Source organism: Bos indicus x Bos taurus, chromosome X (genome assembly GCF_003369695.1).
Source record: "Bos indicus x Bos taurus breed Angus x Brahman F1 hybrid chromosome X, Bos_hybrid_MaternalHap_v2.0, whole genome shotgun sequence".
In the NCBI taxonomy this organism is placed as follows: Eukaryota; Metazoa; Chordata; class Mammalia; order Artiodactyla; family Bovidae; genus Bos; species Bos indicus x Bos taurus.
Genome location: NC_040105.1, coordinates 130,391,068 through 130,411,543, shown reverse-complemented (window position 1 = coordinate 130,411,543; position 20,476 = coordinate 130,391,068). Strand labels below are relative to the sequence as shown.

The following is a 20,476-nucleotide window of genomic DNA, read 5'->3' as shown; positions in this document are numbered from 1 at the left end:
TTAGAATTCTTCATGGTTAAAATCTCACATCCATACATGACTACTGGAAAAAACATAGCTTTGACTAGATGGACATTAGTCAGCAAAGTAATGTCTCTGGTTTTTAATATGCTGTCTATGTTGGTCATAGCTTTTCTTCCGAGGAGCAAGCGTCTTCTAATTTCATTGAAGTTGCATTGAAGTTGCTGCAGTCACCATCTGCAGTGATTTTGGAGCCCAGGAAAATAAAGTCTGGCACGGTTTCCATTGTTTCCCCATCTATTTCCCATGAAGTGATGGGACCGGATGCCATGATCTTCATTTTCTGAATGTTGAGTTTTAAGCCAGCTTTTTCACTTTCCTCCTTCATTTTCATCAAGAAGCTATTTAGTTCTTCTTCACTTTCTGCCATAAGGGTGGTGTCATCTGCATATCTGAGGTTATTGATATTTCTCCCAGAAATCCTGATTCCAGCATGTGCTTCATCTAGCCTGGCATATATCGCATGATGTACTGTGCGTATAAGTTAAATAAGCAGAAACAAGCAGGGTGACAATATACAGCCTTGATGTACTACATTCCCAATTTGGAACCAGTCTGTTGTTCCATGTTCGGTTCTAATTGTTGCTTCTTGATCTGCACACAGAGTTCTCAGGAGGCAGGTAGGGTGGTCTGGTATTCCCATCTTTTGAAGAATTTTCCACAGTTTGTTGTGATCCACATAGTCAAAGGCTTTAGTGTAGTCAATGAAGCAGAAGTAGATGTTTTTCTGGAACTCTCTTGCTTTTTTGATGATCCGGCAGATGTTGGAAATTTAATCTCTGGTTCCTCTGCCTTTTGTATATCCAGTTAGACATCTGGAAGTTCTCAGTTCATGTACTGTTGAAGCCTCACTTGGATAATTTTGAGCATTACATTGCCAGCACATGAGATGAATGCAATTGTGTGGTAGCTTGAACAGTCCTTGCCATTGCCTTTCTTAGGGATTGAAATGAAAATTGACCTTTTCCAGTCCTGTGGCCACTGCTGAGTTTTCCAAATTTGCAGGCTTATTGAGTGAAGCACTTTAACAGCATCATTTTTTAGGATTTGAAACAGCTCAGCTGAATTTCCATCACCTCCACTAGTATTGTTTGTAGTGATACTTCCTAAGGCCCATTTGACTTTGCACTCCAGGATGTCTGGCTCTAAGTGAGTGATCACACCATCGTGATTATCTGGGTCATTAAGATCTTTTTGTATAGTTCTTCTATGTATTCTTGCCACTTCTTAATATCTTCTGCTTCCATTAGGTGCATACATTTTCTGTCCTTTATTGTGCCCATCTTTGCATGAAATGTTCCCTTGGTATCTCTAATTTTCTTGAAGAGATCCCTAGTCTTTCCCATTCTATTGTTTTCCTCTGTTTCTTTTCATTGATCAGTTAGAAAGCCTTCCTCATCTCTCCTTGCTATTCTTTGGAACTCTGCATTCAGAAAGGTATATCTTTCCTTTTCTCCTTTGTCTTTAGCTTCTCTTCTTTTCTCAGCTATTTGTAAGGCCTCCTCAGGCAACCATTTTGCCTTTTCACATGTCTTTTCTTGGGGATGGTTTTGATCACTGTCTCCTGTACAATGTCATGAACCTCTGTCCATAGTTCTTCAGGAACTCTGTCTATCAGGTCTAGTCCCTTAAATCTATTTGTCACTTCCATTATATAATCATAAGTGAAGTTGCTCAGTCATGTCTGACTCTTTGTGATCCCATGGACTGTAGTCTACCAGACTCCTCCATCCATGGGATTTTCCAGGCAAGTGTACTGGAGTGGGCTGCCATTTCCTTCTCCAAGGGATCTTCCCAACCCAAGGAATGAATCCTGGTCTCTGGCATTGCAAACAGACGCTTTACCATCTGAGACACCAGGGAAGTGTAAGGGATGTGATTTAGGTCATACCTGAATGGTCTAGTGTTTTTGCCTACTTTCTTCAATTTAAGTCTGAATTTAACAATAAGCAGTTCATGATCTGAACCACAGTCAGCTCCCAGTCTTGTTTTTCCTGACTGTGTAGAGCTTCTTTATCTTTGGCTGCAAAGAATATAATCAATCTGATTTTGGTACTGACCATCGGTGATGTCCATGTGTAGAGTCTTCTCTTGTGTTGTTGGAAGAGGGTGTTTGCTATGAACAGTGTGTTCTCTTGGCAAAACTCTGTTAGCCTTTGCCCTGCTTCATTTTGTACTCCAAGGCCAAACTTGCCTGTTACTCCAGGTATGTCTTGACTTCCTACTTTTGTATTCCAGTCCCCTATGATGAAAACGACATCTTTTTTGGGTGTTAGTTCTAGAAGGTCTTATAGGTCATCATAGAACCATTCAACTTCAGCTTCTTTGACATTAGTGGTTGGGGCATAGACTTGGATTACAGTGCTGTTGAATGGTTTGTCTTGGAAATGAACAGAGATTATTCTAAAATATTTGAGATTGCACCCAAGTAGTGCATTTTGGACTCTTTTGTTTACTATGAGGGCTACTCCATTTCTTCTAAGGGATTCTTGCCCACAGTAGTAGATACAATGGTCATCTGAGTTAAATTCACCCATTCCAGTCCATTTTAGTTCACTGATACCTAAAATGCTGATGTTCACTGTTGCCATCTCCTGTTTGACCACTTCTGATTTACCTTGATTCATGGACCTAACATTCCAGGTTCCTATGCAGTATTGTTCTTTACAGCATCAGAACAGCATTGTTCTTTACAGTTCTTACTTCCATCACCAGTAACATCCAAAACTGGGCATTGTTTTTGCTTTGGCTCTCTTCATTCTTTCTGGAGTTATTTCTCCACTCTTCTCCAGTAGCATATTGGGCATCTACCGACCTGGAGAGTTCATCTTTTATTGTCCTATCTTCTTGCCTTTTCATACTGTTCATGGGGTTCTTAAGGCAAGAATACTGAAGTTATTTGCCATTCCCTTCTCCAGAGGACCATGTTTTGTCAGAACTCTCCACCATGACCCGTCCATCTTGGGTGGCCCTACAGGGCATGGCTCACAGAATCATTGAGTTAGACAAGGCTGTGATTCATGTGATCAGTTCAATTCATTTTCTGTGATTGTGGTTTTCATTCTGTCTGCCCTCTGATGGATAAGGATAAGAGGCTTGTGGAAGCTTCCTGATAGATGGGACTGGCTGTGGGGGAATCTGGGTCTTGTTCTGATGGGCAGCTATGCTCAGTAAATCTTTAATCCAATTTTCTGTTGATGGGCAGGGCTGTGTTCCCTCCCTATTGTTTGGCCTGAGGTCAAACTATGGTAGGGGTAACATTTCTCCTTCAAAAGGACTTATGCCAGCACTGATGTATTCAGTGCCCCGACCCTGCGGCAGGCAACTGTCGATCCACACCTCTGCTGGAAACTCCCAGACACTCACTGGCAAGTCTGGCTCAGTCTTTTGTGGGGTCACTGCTTCTTTCTCCTGGGTCCTGGTGCACACAAGGTTTTTCTGTGCCCTCCAAGAGTCTGTTTCCCCAGTCCTATGGAAGTTCTGTAATCAAATCCCACTTTCCTTCAAAGTCAAATTCCCTGGAAGGGTCTCAGTCCCTTAGCTGATCCCCAGGTTGTGAAATCTGTTGTGGGTCCTAGAACTTTCATAACAGGGTGAGGACTTCTTTGATACAATTGTTTTCCAATTTGTGGGTCATCTACTCGGTAGCTCTATGGTGGGGCTAATGGCAACCTCTTCCAAGAGGGCTTATGCCACACACTGTGCCTCCCAGGTCTGCTACAGCCAGAGACCCTGTCCCCGCAGCAGGCTACTGCTGACCCGTGCCTCTGCAGGAGATACTCAAACACTCAAAGACAGGTCTGGCTCAGACTCTGCGGGGTCTCTGGGTCCTGGTGGGCACAAGGTTTTGTTTGAGCCCTCCAAGCGTCTCTGGCAGGAATGGGGCTTGATTCTAAATGCCATTTCTCCCCTCCTACCCTCTTTTTGGTAGGAGGTCCCAAAAAGGAGAGGTCTTTTGGGGACTTCTCCTTTGCTCTTGGACGTGGGGTATCTTTTTTTGGTGGAACCCAACATTCTCCTGTTTGACGGTTGTTCAGCAGTAGTAACCTTGGAACCAAACTAAATACATGTCTAATCAACCATCCAGATATTTAGAATCACCAGGTGACTACTAGATTTCTGTGCCTTTCATCCTAGCATTTGGTACCACTTAGTCCCACAGGTTGGATTCCCAGGCCACTGTTATGTTTCCAAAGATCTAGAGAATTAATTAAGGAGGAGAGAAACTTTAGCATTATAGATCCAGAAATAAATACTTTCTCTGGGGCCTGTTCTTGTAAATACTTCTGAACTCTTTCACATGAACTTTTTTCTTCTAATTGCATCTCTGGGACCTAATCCTGGAGGGTTTGAAATGATTTGTCCTTGTGACTTTGAAACCTTTGATGCTGTGTCCCTTGCCAGGTGTGATTCCACTTCCCTCCCCAGACATCTTAATAAACAGACTTTGGAGTCTTCCTCTCCCCATTTACTAAAGATGCTGCTGCTTTTGAGTTACATTTGAAGTTCACTTCAGCCCTCTACCAGAGAAGGCAATGGCACCCCACTCCAGTACTCTTGCCTGGAAAATCCCATGGACGGAGGAGCCTGGTAGGCTGCAGTCCATGGGGTCGCGAAGAGTCGGACACGACTGAGCGACTTCACTTTCACTTTTCACTTTCATGCATTGGAGAAGGAAATGGCAACCCACTCCAGTGTTCTTACCTGGAGAATCCCAGGGACGGGGGAGCCTGGTGGGCTGCCGTCTATGGGGTCACACAGAGTTGGACACGACTGAAGTGAGTTAGCATAGCATAGCATAGCATGAGCCCTCCACTAAGTAGGAAAAAGCCTACTCCTACTGCATGTTCTGTGTTGAGGCATGAAACTGCTCAGCCCAAGGATTCTGTCCCGGGATGGAATGATCCATTGGAACGCTGCTGCAGGTCGTCAGAAGAAAGCAATTCCTGTAACATCTCAGATGCCTCTCTGTGAGGATATTTACCACTCTGTCCCTCATCTGAGAGATATTTGTGTCCAAGAGTCACCTCTCCTCGCCCAAGTCAGGCAACAACAGTGTTTTGGTTTTCCTAGGATGCTATGTGCCAAGGGCCAATGCATTGTATGTAAGAGATGCTTGTCCAATATTTGGCCAACATCCAAAATTTCAAGGTTGCTTTATTGGTCTCTCAACGCTGTTTTATTGTCATGTAAAGTTTTCCATGATTCATTCTCAAAGTCAGCCATTTTCATTGTTTTCCATATTATATCAATATTGCTTCGTTTTTTTATCAGGTGCTAAAACTTATATTCTAAACTTCTGAATTCAGAGGAATTTTCTCTTTTTTAGGAAACAATATATTTTTTCATCTCCAGTAATTTTCATAAAATATGGCCTTAGGTCATGTGGCCTTTTGACCATATGATTCTGCTGAGGGAGAAAGGAATTGTATAACTGGTTTTTAATTTACCACGCCAGACAATTCTTTAGGGTACAATCCAAACACAGGCCGACAAGGGTAAATGAAGGATTGTAATAATTTCTTTTTTAGAATGCTGTTTTCTTTTTTTTATTTTTATCTATGTGTTTATTTATTTGGGCTTCCCCTGTGGAAGAAGTGATAAAGAACCCACTTGCCAATGCAGGTTAGATGTAAGAGACACAGGTTTGATACCTGGGTGGGAAAGATCCCCTGGAGGAGGGCATGTCAACCCACTCCAGTATTCTTGCTTGTAGAATCCTGTAACAGAGGAGCTTGGTGGGCTACAGTCCATAGGGTCACAAAGAGTCGGACACTACAGAAGTGACTTAACACGCATTTATTTATTTATTTATTTTTGGCCTCACTAAATCTTCATTGCTAGTTGCAGCTACCAGGGACTACTCTTTGTTGAAGTATGCAGGCTTCTCACTGCACTGGCTTTTCTTTTTGTGGAGCATGGGCTCTAGGTGCATAGGCTTTTGTAGTTGCAGCACATGGGCTCAGTAGTTGCAGCTCCTAGGCTCTAGGATGGTGGGCTCAGTGGTGTATCACCCAGGCTTAGTTGCTCTGCAGCATGCGGAATCTTCCTCAACCAGGGATGGAACCTATTGGTTCCATCAGGTTATCCCCTCCATTAGCAGGCAGGTTCTTAGCCACTGTACCACCAGTGAAGACCAAGGATTGTAATAATTCCTTACAAGCTTATAAATAATTTATTTGTATAATTCTTACATTTATTTTCCATGAAAAACTTTATATTGACCTCTTTATTGGTTAAAAAACAAATATTATTCACCATGATTTTTTTTCAAACTTTAAACTTTTTATTTTGCATTGGGATATAGCCAGTTAACAATGTTCTGATAGTTTCAGGTGAACTGTGAAGGAACTCAGCCATATATATTCATGTATTCATTCTCCTCCAAACTTACCTCCCATCCAGGCTGCCACATAACATTGAGAAAGTTCCACATGCTACATAATAGGACGTTGTTGGTTATCTATTTTGAATACAGCAGAGTGTACATGACCTTCCCAAACTCCCCAACTATCCCTTTCTCCTAGCAACCATAAGTTCATTTTCTGAGTATCTCTGTTTTGTAAGTAAGTTCATTTATATTTCTTTTTAGATTCCACTATAAGGGATGTCATACAATATTTATCCCTCTCTGTCTGAATTACTTCAGTAAGTATGACACTCTCTAAGTCCATCCATGTTCCTATAAATGGCATTATTTCATTCTTTTTTAATGGCTGAGTAATATTCCATTGGATATATGTACCACATCTACTTTACCTATTCATCTGTCAACAGACATTTAGGTTGTTTCTGTGTCTTGACTATGGTAAACAGTGCTGCAATGGACATTGGGCTGCATGTATCCTTTCAGATCATGTTTTTCTCCAGATATATGCCCAGGAGTGGGATTGCAGGGTCATATGGTAGTTTTATTTTCAGTTTTTTTAAGAAACCTCCACCCAGTTCTCCATACTGGCTGTACTAATTTACATTCCTACCAACAGTGTAAGAGGGTTCCCTTTTCTCCATACCCTCTCCAGCACTTGCTGTTCGTGGATTTTTTGATGATAGCCATTCTGGCTGGTATGAGGTGATATCTCATTATAGTTTTGTTTAGCATTTCTCTAATAACTAGCAATGTTGAACATCTTTCCATGTGCTTTTTGGCCATCTGTATGTCCTCTCTGGAGAAATGTCTATTTAGGTCTTCTGCCCACTTTTGGGGTGGATTGTTTGTTTTGATGCTATTAAGTGTCATAAGCTGTTTATAAATTAAATAATTAAAAATCCCTTATCAGTCACATCATTTGCAAATATTTTTTCCCAAACTGGGTTGTCTCTTCACTTTGTTCATTGTCTCCTTTACTATGCAAAAGCTTTTGAATTTAAGTAGGTTCCATTTGCTTATTTTTGTTTTTATTTCTATTATTCTGGGAGATGGATCAAAAAAGATATTGCTGTGATTTATATCACAGAGTGTTCCGCCTATGTTTTCCTCTAGCAATTTTATAGTGTCTGATCTCACATTTAGGTCTTTAATCCATTTTGTGTATGGAGTTAAAGAATGATCTGATTTCATTTTTTTTTACATGTGGCTGTCCAGTTTTCCCAGCACCATTTGTTGAAGAGACTATCTTTCCAACATTGTGTAGTCTTGCCTCCTTTGTCATGGATTAGTTGACCATAGATAGGTGCATGGGCTTTTTTCTGGGTTTTCTATCCTGTTCCATCAAACTATATTTCTATTTATGTGCCAGTACTTCACTGTTTTGATGACTGTATCTTTGTAGTATAGTCTGAAGTTAGGGAACATGATTCCTCCAGCTCTTTTTTCTTTTCCAAGATTACTTTGGCTATTCAGGGTCTTTTGTGTCTCCATACAAAGTTTGAGATTTTTGTTGTTGTTGTTGTTCTAGTTCTGTGAAAACTGCCATTGGTAATTTGAGAGGGATTGCATTGAATTTGCAGATTGCCTTGGGTAGTGTAGTCATTTTGACAATACTAATTCTTCCAATCCATGAAGATGGTATATCTTTCCATCTTTGTTTATATCTTCTTTGATTTCTTTCATCAACATCTTATAGTTTTTGGAGTACAGGTATTTGTCTCTTCAGGGAGGTCCTAGGTATTTTATTCTTTTTGATGCAATGGTAAATGGAATTTCTTCTTGAATTTCTCTTTCTGATCTTGTTGTTAGTGTATAGAAATGCAACAGATTTCTACATAATAATTTTGTAACCTGCAACTTTGCCAAATTCATTGATGAGTTCTAGTAGTTTTCTAGTAGCATCTTTAGAATCTTCTATGTATAGTATCATGTCATCTGCAAACAGTGATAGCTTAACTTCTTCTTTTCCAATTTGGGTTCCCTTTTCAGTCTTCTCTGATTGCTATAGATAGGACTTCCAAAACTATGTTGAATAAAAATGGCAAGAGTGGACATCCTTGTCTTTTCCTGACCTTAGAGAGAATGCTTTCAGCTTTTCACCACTGAGTATGATGCTAGCTGTAGATTTGTCATATATGGCCTTTATTATGTTGAGGTTTGCACCCTCCATGCGTACTTTCTGGACAGTTTGTATCAATGAGTGCTGAATTTTGTCAAAAGCTTTTTCTTCATCTATTTAGATGATTTTCACTTTTCACTTTCATGCATTGGAGAAGGAAATGGCAACCCACTCCAGTGTTCTTGCCTGGAGAATCCCAGGGATGGGGGAGCCTGGTGGGCTGCCATCTATGGGGTCACACAGAGTCGGACACGACTGAAGTGACTTAGCAGCAGTAGCAGTAGCGGTATGGTTGTTATTCTTCAGTTTGTTGATGTGGTGTATCACATTAATTTATTTGCAGATGTTGAAAAATCCTTGCATCCCTGGGATGAATCCCACTTGATCTGGCATATCATCTTTTTAATGTATTTTTGAATATGGACTGCTAGTATTTTGTTGAGGATTTTTTAATCTATGTTCATCAGTGATATTAGCCTGTAATTTTATTTTTTGTGTCATTTGTGTCTAGTTTCGGTATCAGGGTAATAGTGGCCTCATAAATGAGTTTGGAAGTTTTCTTTCCTCTGCAATTTTTTGGAACAGTTTCAGAAGGATAGGTGTTAATTCTTCTCTAAAAGTTTGATAAAATTTAGCTGTGAAGCTGTCTGGTCTTGGATTTTTGTTTGTTGGGAGTTTGTTTTTTTTTTTTAATTTATTTTTAATTGAAGGATAATTGCTTTACAGTATTGTGTTGGTTTCTACCAAACATCAACATTAATCAGCCATAGGTTTACCCATGTCCCCTTGTTGGTAGGTTTTTAATCACAGTTTACCCTGCTTATTTAACTTACATGCAGAGTACATCATGAGAAATGCTGGGCTGGAAGAAGCACAAGCTGGAATCAAGATTGCCAGGAGAAATATCAATAACCTCAGATATGCAGATGACACCACCCTTATGGCAGAAAGTGAAGAGGAACTCAAAAGCCTCTTGATGAAAGTGAAAGAGGAGAGTGAAAAAGTTGGCTTAAAGCTCAACATTCAGAAAACTAAGATCATGGCATCCAATCCCATCACTTAATGGCAAATATGTGGGGAAACAGTGGAAACAGTGGCTGACTTTATTTTTATGGGCTCCAAAATCAGTGCAGATGGTGATTGCAGCCATGAAATTAAAAGACGCTTACTCCTTGGAAGGAAAGTTATGACCAACCTAGACAGCATATTAAAAAGCAGAGACATTACTTCGCCAACAAAGGTCTGTCTGATCAAGGCTATGGTTTTTCTAGTAGTCATGTATGGATGTGAGAGTTGGACTATAAAGAAAGCTGAGCACCAAAGAATTGCTGCTTTTGAACTGTGGTGTTGGAGAAGACTCTTGAGTCCCTTGGACCTCAAGGAGATCCAACCAGTCCATCCTAAAGGAGATCAGTCCTGGGTGTTCATTGGTAGGACTGATGTTGAAGCTGAAACTCCAGCACTTTGGCCACCTGATGCAAAGAGCTGACTCATTTGAAAAGACCCTGATGCTGTGAAAGATTGAGGGTAGGAGAAGAAGGGGACGACAGAGGATGAGCTGGTTGGATGGCATCACTGACTCAATGGACATGAGTTTGGGTAAACTCCAGGAGTTAGTGATGGACAGGGAGGCCTGGCATGTTGCAGTCCATGGGGTTGCAAAGAGTAGGACACTACTGAGCAGCTGAACTGAACTGAACTGAACTGAACTGAAGGCTCATCTTGTGGCCTAGCATGTGGTCAATCCTGGAGAATGTTCTGTGTGCGCTTGAGAGGACTGTGTAGTCTGCTGCTTTGGGGTGGAATGCTCTATAAATATCAATTAATTCTGACATGTCACCATGATTTTTGATCATCTATTTTACATTGACCATAAGAAACCAAATATACTCAGAATCATAGGGCAAGAAGAGTCCTAAATAATTGTCTGTGCCATGGGGAAAATGCTAGAGTGGGAGACAGGGCCCAGCATTTTCTATAGTTTGACATAATGACTGTGAAAATAGGCATAGGAATAGGGAAAGAGCTCAAATGTTGTCAATGGCCATGACCAACAGTACAATTCTCTGTGGTTTTAGTTCCATTACCTACAGTTTTCTGTGGCTTACATGTTCTCTCATTTGATTAGAAAAATGTTATTAAAAAGAGTAATTGTCCAGTGACAGTCATTTGCTTAACAGAGGAGAAATCAAAATCCCAGGTGTTCTGGCACAACCAGGGCAAGAAATCTGGCTCCAGGACTTCTAAACTAAGTTGTTCTTCGAATTGAGAGTTAAAGAAGACACATTTAGAATTCTGTTTTTCAATTAACCTAAAATTTGAGTGAAATAAGAATCCTATGCATTTGAAAACCTGGCACTCATTCTAGAGTCAAGTGGAAAACATGGTTTTACATAGGCAGTAGATATGCTTCCTAGACGTCAACTCTCTTTTAGATGGCACAGTCATCTGCAAACATCATCTTACAGAGCTCCCCTTGTCCTACTCTAGTTTCTCTTTTCAGTCATCTGCTCTACCCAAGAGCCTGTTGCCAACAGTAGCTTCAGTCATCCAGGGATGCTCACAACCTCTGGTGCAAGAGGAGATTAGACTCTTTTGGTTAATGGCTGTCAAAGCTCTGGGTATGAGTTAGTTTCACTGAAGGAAACCTGAACTTCTACAGGACGGGTGCTAATGCCTGCTAATTGCTATCACCTAATAATTAGATTGGCAGAAATTTCACTCCAGGGGCATGTATGAAAACTGGTAGGCTTAAAAGCTGTCTTCTCAGAGAACCCTAAGACTGGGAACCGTGAGTTCAGTAGCACATTTCTAGGCCTTAGTTCTATGAGGAATTCAGAGGGCACAGAGAACCACAAATAGGGCACAAGACCTGCAGATACCTAAGGGTTTCTGGTTCAAAGAGTCGCTCTTCAAAAGGACACTGGGGAGAAAATAAAGTATATTATCAGGAGCTGTTTTGCGTTTGTGATTGAGAGGCCTTAGAACTAAATATATCTTCTGAGTTGAGATGGAAGGGCTACAGAATACTTAACTTGGGGAAAAAAATACTCTGTGAGAGTATTCTATAGTAATGAGTAGTGAGTTTCTATACTAATACTTAAAGTCCCACACAAGGATTAAAGGATTCCCTATTACATGAGACTTTCAGTGGTAAAACCAAGAAAGTCTGGGACAAGCCAGGATGATTGTTTACCCTACACTACACTTCAGCTGCAGTTATCTGCCATCTATTCAGCAAACAGTGAAACTTGTTCTTGCTTCAGAGTCTTAGCACTTACTGTTCCCTCTCCCTGGAACTCTCTTCCCCTAGATTTTCACATAGTCTATTTGTGTACTTTTGGTCTCAACTCAAATAGTAATCTTGTTCTAGCACTCTCTTTCATATCAACTCTGCTTTCTTCATAACAGTTATAATGATATGAATTGCTTAATTTGCTACTTCTTGTTCTATCATCCAAATAGAGTATAAGTTAAATGAGAAGGGATGCCTAATCTCTATTTGTTCATTGCTGTATCCTCGGCAACTTTAACAGAATTGGATACATGGTATGAACTCAAAAAATATTTGCTGAATGGACAAATGAATAAATGATTCTGCCTGACTCTAAAGCATATACTGAATTCTCTCATAGATACAACAAAAAGCTCTGAGAAAAATATCCACAAGAGAAGTAAAATCCAGGTACCTGGTAAACTTTCAAATTACGCCACACAGATCTATGTTGCCTAGTAGAATCTTGAGCTACCCTCATAGGGGGATGGGTCTAGTAGAATCTTGGGCTTCCCTCATAGCTCAGTTGGTAAAGAATCTGCCTGCAATGCAGGAGACCCCAGGTCGATTCCTGGGTAAGGAAGATCCACTGGAGAAGGGATAGGCTACCCACTTGAGTATTCTTAGGCTTCCCTGGTGGCTCAGCTGGTAAAGAATCTGCCTGCAAAGAGGGAGACCTGGGTTCGATCCCTGGGTTGGAAAGATTCCCTGGAGAAGGAAAAGGCTATCCACTCCAGTATTCTGGCCTGGAGAACTCCATGGACTGTATAGTCCATGGGGTCACAAAGAGTTGGACATGACTGAGCAAGTTTCATTTTCACTAGTAGAATCTGACTACAGACAGGAAAGTTGCTGTCAATTAGGCCTTTAGAGATTGTTATGTAAGTCCGGTCTACATGCAGGAGATCTGAGTCTGGACTGTTTGCATGCTCTGTCCTGTGCTCTTGAAGTGGAAAAGGTCTATTTTCATCTTAAATCTCTTGTGATTATCTGTATCTGGTCAAAGTATCATCAGAGTGTTTAAGAAATTTGAAATTAAAAGATTCAGAGAAAAGCTATCTGGTTTCATAGCCAACTTCCCTTTTAGAAGTATTGGCCATAGCCTTTCTTTCTATTATGAACTCCCAGATGATATGGTTATTTTGTCCAAGATTCCGGTCCATTCCATCATAATTAAATCCATAGCATCATTTCCCCTCAATGCTTCTTTAACCTTCTGAGAAATGAAATTGTCAGCAAGGCAAATCCCAAATTTATCAGATGCCCTGCTCTTTACCAGACTGAGATTTCCATCAGATGCCTGGACAGCTGAAGCTTTCCATTCCTATTGTACTGTGCCTCTATGTCCGTTCTATAATCTTCATCAGGGAAGCATCAATCATGTTCTCCATGAAATATTTCTTTGGCGGCATTGCAATTTCTTTCAATTTGTGTGCTACTACAAATGTTCATCATCCTATTCGCCTTCATGTTTTGTGGATTTCCACAAAGGTTTAATATATTTTTAATATATGGGTGTCAGAAAGTCCCCAGGATAGAATCACAAAGAAAATTCTTGAGGAATTAATATCTCACATAAGCAGAACTTTATCATCAACACTCTGTGGAGAGAGTGACCCACAGAACCTGCTATGATGTGACTAACTGGGTGAAAGTTCTCTTATGTTGTATTTCTACAGAGCACTGCTCCGTCAGGTGATACACTTTTTTGGTACAAAGAAATCGACAAGTAAAAATTTCAGGAAAAGAGACTTCCCTGATGATCTGATGGTTAAGACTTTGCTGGTTTGATCGCTGGTCAGGGAACTAAGATTCCTATGTGCTACACAGGGCAGCCAGAAAGGAAAAAATTCAGAAAAAAAAATTGTATGGTTAAATGCAATGTAAAAAAATACCTGAATGGAAGAATCCATTTAGTTAAAGTGACATCAAGAGCTTTTATTTCAACAAACATCTTTGAAGAGTTTTCTCTGTGCAAGGTAGAGTTCCAAAGAAAATGGAAATGACTCAGATATGGTCGCTAAATCCAGGGGCTTATAGCTTCCAAAATGTACACTCAGTCTTACTTCCATTATACAGAGACAAAGGTCCCTCAAGTTAAAAAAAACTAAATTGAACTCACAATTATACTTGAGAGAGAACTGGACTGACAACCATAGTATATCTTTGGAGGATCCAGTAAACACAAAAGTTAAGTTACATAATCATACTTTGATGTACATCTTCATCCCCCAAATTCCTCAATATAAATTCTTTATAGCACTTACCTGAATATTTAACTTGTTATCAGAAAAGTAAGTAAATGAAGAGCTACAGGCAGAAGAAAGTTTCTCCTTTGAGGAAAAGCAGTGCTGGTTCCCAACTGCCACCATATTTACTGACTAGAATCATCGCTATAGGGAGCATTCACTGAAATGCTCATTAATCAAGTTAGGAGAAAAGTGAACATTATTTTAATGAGCTAAATACAGCAGATGTCTCCTCCTCCTTATTTGTTTTCTCTCTTCTCTATTTGCATTAGGCAACTTAATTACAAAGCAGGGATATCTCCTAAATCCCCAAAGTGGAAATTGTTCTTCAAGACTGAGCTTATAAATTCTCAAACCCACCACAAGATTATCCAAATTTCCAAAGTTCCTTCTTGCCTTTGAATTGTGGCTTCTTTTAATACTACTTAAATATTTTTGGTCTGTAAGTAGATTATACATTTTTGGCAAACACAAATGCTTTAAAAATATCTCAATGTATTCAGAAAGGACATTTTCTCAATTTATTTTTGTGTTTGCTGGGAACAAAGTAACAGAATTTTGGACACTTCTAGAAGAAATAGTATTCTAATATTTGTACAGGCAAAGAAAAACCACATGTCATGAATTGACATTTATATTATTATTAATTATTATTATTATTATGCTAGAAAATGAATGTTTCTATTGTCTTTTAGACACCAACCTTTCATGGTAGCCTTATTATAAGCCAACTCTGGGTAAATAAAAGAAAAAGATATTTAACAAGTAGAAATAAATGGGCATGATTCACCAGCACCGTTAACTCAAGATTTTCCAACCTTATAACCACAACTGATAGGAAGATTTATTACCACAGCTGCTTGTATTAAACTTCTTTTCCTTGCAGTTGAAAGAATCAAATTTCTTCTTGGAGATTAGTCATTTGTGGGGGTGTCGCCAACTGCAAAATGCTTCTGTTATGAATGAGGTGCACTTCTCTGTTGCTGTCCTCCAGCCCTAAGTCTGAGTAATTTTCATCTCTTTATATGTCTTTTCCCGCCTACCATTAGGAACAAATTTTAATGACTTACATACTCAAACTTTCTTTAGTTGTTACTCAAACCAAAAACTTCAGATGGTATTCTTTCTGGTAACATGATAACCTTACAAAGAAAGGTACAATGACATGACATTTTGGCACATGTTTACAAGGATGAAATCCAAGCTGACGGGAAGGTCTTCATGGGCCGTGAAAGTGGGAAGGGAGCTAATGTATCTTGGGTGGTATACTTGTACTCAGCACTGTGTTAGGTTCTTTATAGAAATAATCTTGTCTAATTCTTTGAGCAAGCTCTGGGAGCTGGTGATGGACAGGGAAGCCTGGCATGCTACAGTCCACGGGGTCTCAAAGAGTCGGACACAACTGAGTGACTAAACTGAACTGAATTCTTGGAACAGTTCTGCCAGGGGCTAGGTGATATTCCCGTTTTATGTGTGAGGAAACTGAATTTCTCAAGATGTTGCAGCTTATTAGTGGATCCAGGTGACTCCCTTGCCTTCTCTCTGTATTTCAACATTCTGCCTATTTAGCATGAAGAATTACCTAATTATGTATATAGCACGAACATAACTATACAGTTAAGGAGAGGTTTGATTCTGTGTCTAAATAAGAAAATCATAAAGCCAAAAGGGACTTCGATGGGTCATCTCTTTCACTCCCTACTGAAATCATATAAAACTAGGAAAGCTCTGTCTTTTTTCTTTTTTTTTTTTTTCTGAACATTTCTGGAAACATGTATTCCAAGATTTCCCTTGTCTCCCTTCACAATTTCTGGTAACTGTCGTCTTCATGAAATGTTTTATCTAATAAGATTTTCCCATCACCCTTTAAGCTTTTGTTCTGAACTATATGGAGATGGCAGGACCTACACATAGTAAGTTTCTGTCATTTGAAAATAGTTGTTAGGACAACTAAACAGAGTGAGATTTCAGTAAACCCACACATTACTTGGTTTATTTCATGTCATTTTGGCTGGTGATGCTTTTCCATTGAACTGAGTAATAGATTTAGCTACATATGCACTTTTTAATTTACATGCATAGGTGGTTTTACTATTATATATGAACAAAACAAAAGTTTAAAAGCAAAGAAGTATTCCAAGAATTCACAACTGGATCATTGAGCTTAAACTTAAAAATTATTACTTGCTAATTAATGAACCAGCTTAAATAAAACTGACTATAAACAAGCATTTTGGGTGGGGAGATATAGCATATTTGCCTTTTTTTGGTTAAGAATATAGTCAATCATCTAGCTATGCCCCTTTATGAGTGTAATAGTTCTGTTTAACCCACTATTGATGTTTAATAGTGTCTTACATGACCAACCCACTTACTTGATCAAATGTGTCTTACATGATCTAAGGGGTACCTAACAGTCCAAACAACGTAATAAGCCTTTCCTGATCATATACAGTTCTGTAAGACAGAAAAACAAAGAGAGAACCTCTATTTCCACCACTGGACACTTGAACAGCTGAGTCTAACCCAGTAAAATGAATGACACACACTAATCCAGAACATGGCTTCTAATAAGGTATTGAGATGCTACTCTTCCTATTTCTTCATTTAAGTAACATGATGTTTTGTCTTCTTTCCCTAGTACTTGAGACAACTAAATAAATAGGCAGTGTAAAGAAAGATAATGCCTCTGAGGTGACTGGATTCATCCTTGTTGGATTTTCCCAACAGCCTCAAATCCAGGTTGCCTTCTTCTTAGGACTGCTGTTTTTCTACCTGGTCACAGTGTTTGGGAACAACCTTATTGTAGTGAGATGGGATTCTCAACATCATACCCCCATGTATTTTTTTTCTCAGTAATTTATCCTTCCTTGATATCTGTTAGTCTACCAGCTGGGAGCCATATGTGCTGGCCCAATGCTTCAGGGACTTCCCTACTATTTCCTATACCAGCTGTTAGGCCCAGATGACCACATTCCTCTTTTTGGGGATGACAGAGTGTCTCCTCCTTGCTATCATGGCTTATGACAGGTTTGTTGCAATCTCCAATCTCCTGCGTTACACCGTCATTATGAACAATTGGGTTTGCATACAGTTGGCCTTGGGAACCTGGACTAGTGCCTTCTTAGTAGCAGTCACACCAATCATCGCAAGCCCTGCTCATGGTTGTGGGCATTATTTCATCAACCACTTTACCTGTGAGATCCCAGCCCTGCTGAAGCTTATCTGCTCAGACACCCCTGTCAGTCTAATTCTGGGTCTGGTTATCAGTGTGTTCACACTGCCCCTGCCATTCACTTGCATCCTCATCTATTACTCGCATTGTGGTTGCCGTGCTAAAGACCCATTCTGTGGAGGCCAGACTCAAAGCTTTCTCCGCTTGTGGATCCCATCTAACTGTGGTCACCATATTTTATGGGACAGCCATCTACATGTTACTGAAACCTCAGTCAAAAGAATATCAAGAAGAGGACAAAGTCATCTCAATATTTTATGGAACAGTCACCTCCATGTTAAATCCCCTCATTTACACTCTGAGAAATAAGGACGTAAAAGGAGATCTTAGGAAGTTAGCCAAAGGAAATGAAAAATCCTAATGGCTCTCTTTATAAGCCTCTCCAACATGCCAGAAAAACAGTGAAAACTCAGTCCATAAAATTTCAGTTTACGTATTTAAAAACAGCAACAACAACAAAACCTGAGTAAGCATTCTTTCTGTGGTCATCACTAGGAACTCATTAACAAGTATACCATGAGAGTTAACATTTTGTCAAGCCATGTGAAGCGTTAAGGCCATGAATGTGCCTGAAATAGTTCACAAAGAGAATAATGGTATTAGGGAAGCAAAGATGATGGCTACAGCCATAGTAGCCCATCAAGGAGTTTTTTTCTGGGGTATAGAGCACAAGATTTTTGCAAACAAACATCTTTGTATTTGCCACACAAGGTAGACAGAATTCATATATAGGACAGTGGTCATGCAACCAGAATATAGCATTTGCTCCTCATATCGCATTTTAGAGATGTCTGACCCAATTTGAACCTGATGGACAAATGACCCCTCACACCCCACATGTAGGTGATACTATCTCATGGCAATAAGCAACTTTTGTATTTAAAACATGTTTATCATTTGAAAGTGTTTTTTAAAAAATTATTCTAATTTATGTTTATAATTCCTTATTTTAAAATAGTTTGCATATTATACATATTAATAAATATTTTCTCAACCAACATTTATTTCTGCATATATTAAATTTCCATCATATCAATTTCCTATGAAAATGTCTAAACTGAAATTGTTATTCTTTTGCCTTCTCCTATTTCTCTGCCTTCTCTTCCGTGATGTGCTTTAGTGACCCTCTGGTCATTTCTACTCCCACTTCTCATACACATTCATGAGCATTTCTGCTCTACCCAAGAGCCTTCATGGCCAAGATTGTGAATATTTTTCTCTTTTTCCCCAATTTAATAAGATGCCATATGCAGTTCCTATTGTTGCCAAGCAACATTTACTTTATACTTTGTATTATGGTAACTTGCTGATTCTTTTTCTCATCTTAAGTTGATTGACTCCAGAAACCTTTTGCCACAGCACATTCAGAAGGTAGATATGTCTTCTAAAATTTCCTTTATTCCTAGAGGCTTCTCTTGGGTAGATGGGTATCTGGTCACAATACTTTCTGTCATTAGCCTTTTTCTTCACTTTCTGAAGGTTGTTTATTTTGAAGGTATATTATCTGAGAAATGATATATATACCTGTATATATGCACATATAATATACTTATATATTATGTGTTATATATTCAGTTCAGTTCAGTCAGTCAGCTGTGTCTGACTCTTTGTGACCCCATGGACTGCAGCATGCCAGGCTTCCCTGTTCATCACCAACTCCCAGAGCTTGCTCAAACTCATGTCCATTGAATTGGTGATGCCATCCAACTATCTTATCTTTATATTATAATTACATATATTATACTTTTATAATATATTCTATATTTTATAATTTATATATACTTTATAATATATAAAAAATATATAATAAATTATAAAGGTATAATATATGTAATTATATTCAACACTGTGCTTTGTTGATGGTTCCATATATAATTGAAGCCATTTGGATTGTTGCCAATGGAGTCAGAAAGCTTGGGTTCATATTTAAGCTCCACTATTTATTAGCTATGGCATCTTTGGCAAGTAACTGCTCTGTGCATCAAGTTCTCCACCCATAAAATAAAAATAATAATAGTACCCTTCTTATTGTGCTGTTGGAAAAATTAAATTGATATGATTATCTATTTAAAGTTCTTAGAGCAGTTCCTGGCACATGGTAAGCATTCAATAAATGTTAGATACTACTGTTATTTTCTAAAAGCTTCCAAATATTCCTATTCTTTGCTTTATAAAATCAATTTCATTTATGCATCATTTTCTCCAGGGTGTACAATGAGGAGCCTCATCAGTCCCATTTTCCAATTTTAGAAACACAGTAATATCATATTTCCCTTTGGCTCTCACTTTTATGGCTTTACTCTTAATCTGGTTGACTCCTATTCCAGTTCCTCTGACCTACGCTTGATATATTTTAAGTAGAGACAGCCTCAAACTTAGGAATGAGTTATGTCCAAAAGTTAACTCATAAGTCATCAGCTTGGAACTCAGAGCACGTTTTCCCCACTGAGACAGGATAGCAACATTCCAAGGGCAGCTCACCAACACCTATTTAGGTCATCATTCTATCACTAATAATACTAAAGGCCTTAGGAGAATTTTTTTTAGTATGTTTATTGAAAGATAGGTTCTGAGTCCCACTTTGGACAGGCACTATTAGACAGCATTATGATCAAAAAAAAAAAAAATCTGCCATGAGGATCTGTGTAACCACTGTCATGCCCTGATGGGTATATGAGGAAATCTTCAGAAGAAGTAAGAATGGGACTCAGGGAGCTTCTCTAGAGACTAAAAAAAGTAGTAACTTACTTCTATATATGGGTCATGCACAATTCAGAGGACTGCTAAGCCTCTCTTCATTTCTTTTTATGTTATTGCTGGTGTTGGATGACTTCTTAACAGAAAGCTTGGGGGTCATTCATTCCATTAAGATTTTTAAAGTGGCTACTGTATGTTAAGGATACAAATCCAAGTAAGTCATTCTCTTGCCTTTGAGAGGCTCACATTGGAGTTGGGGAGTAAATAAACACAGTGAAGTGCTACAGATACTGCGATCCATATTTATAAAAGTCACAGAGATCAGTTCTAACTGGGCAGTCAGGAAACATTTACTAGAAGACATGACACCTTTAGTAGAGCCTTGAGAAAGGAAGAGTTTGCCAGTTGGATAAGGAATGACAATTATAGTGGATGCAGTGTGAACAAGAACAGAGATATAAAACCCAGGTTGCTGAACTCTCAGATACTGCCAATTCAGTTCCCACAGCAG

General features: G+C 39.1%; 1 pseudogene; it reads left to right on the top strand.

Annotated features, from left to right (window-relative positions):
- Positions 1-4,824: 4,824 nt before the first annotated feature.
- Positions 4,825-17,661, top strand: LOC113888185 (annotated as a pseudogene).
- Positions 17,662-20,476: the final 2,815 nt, after the last annotated feature.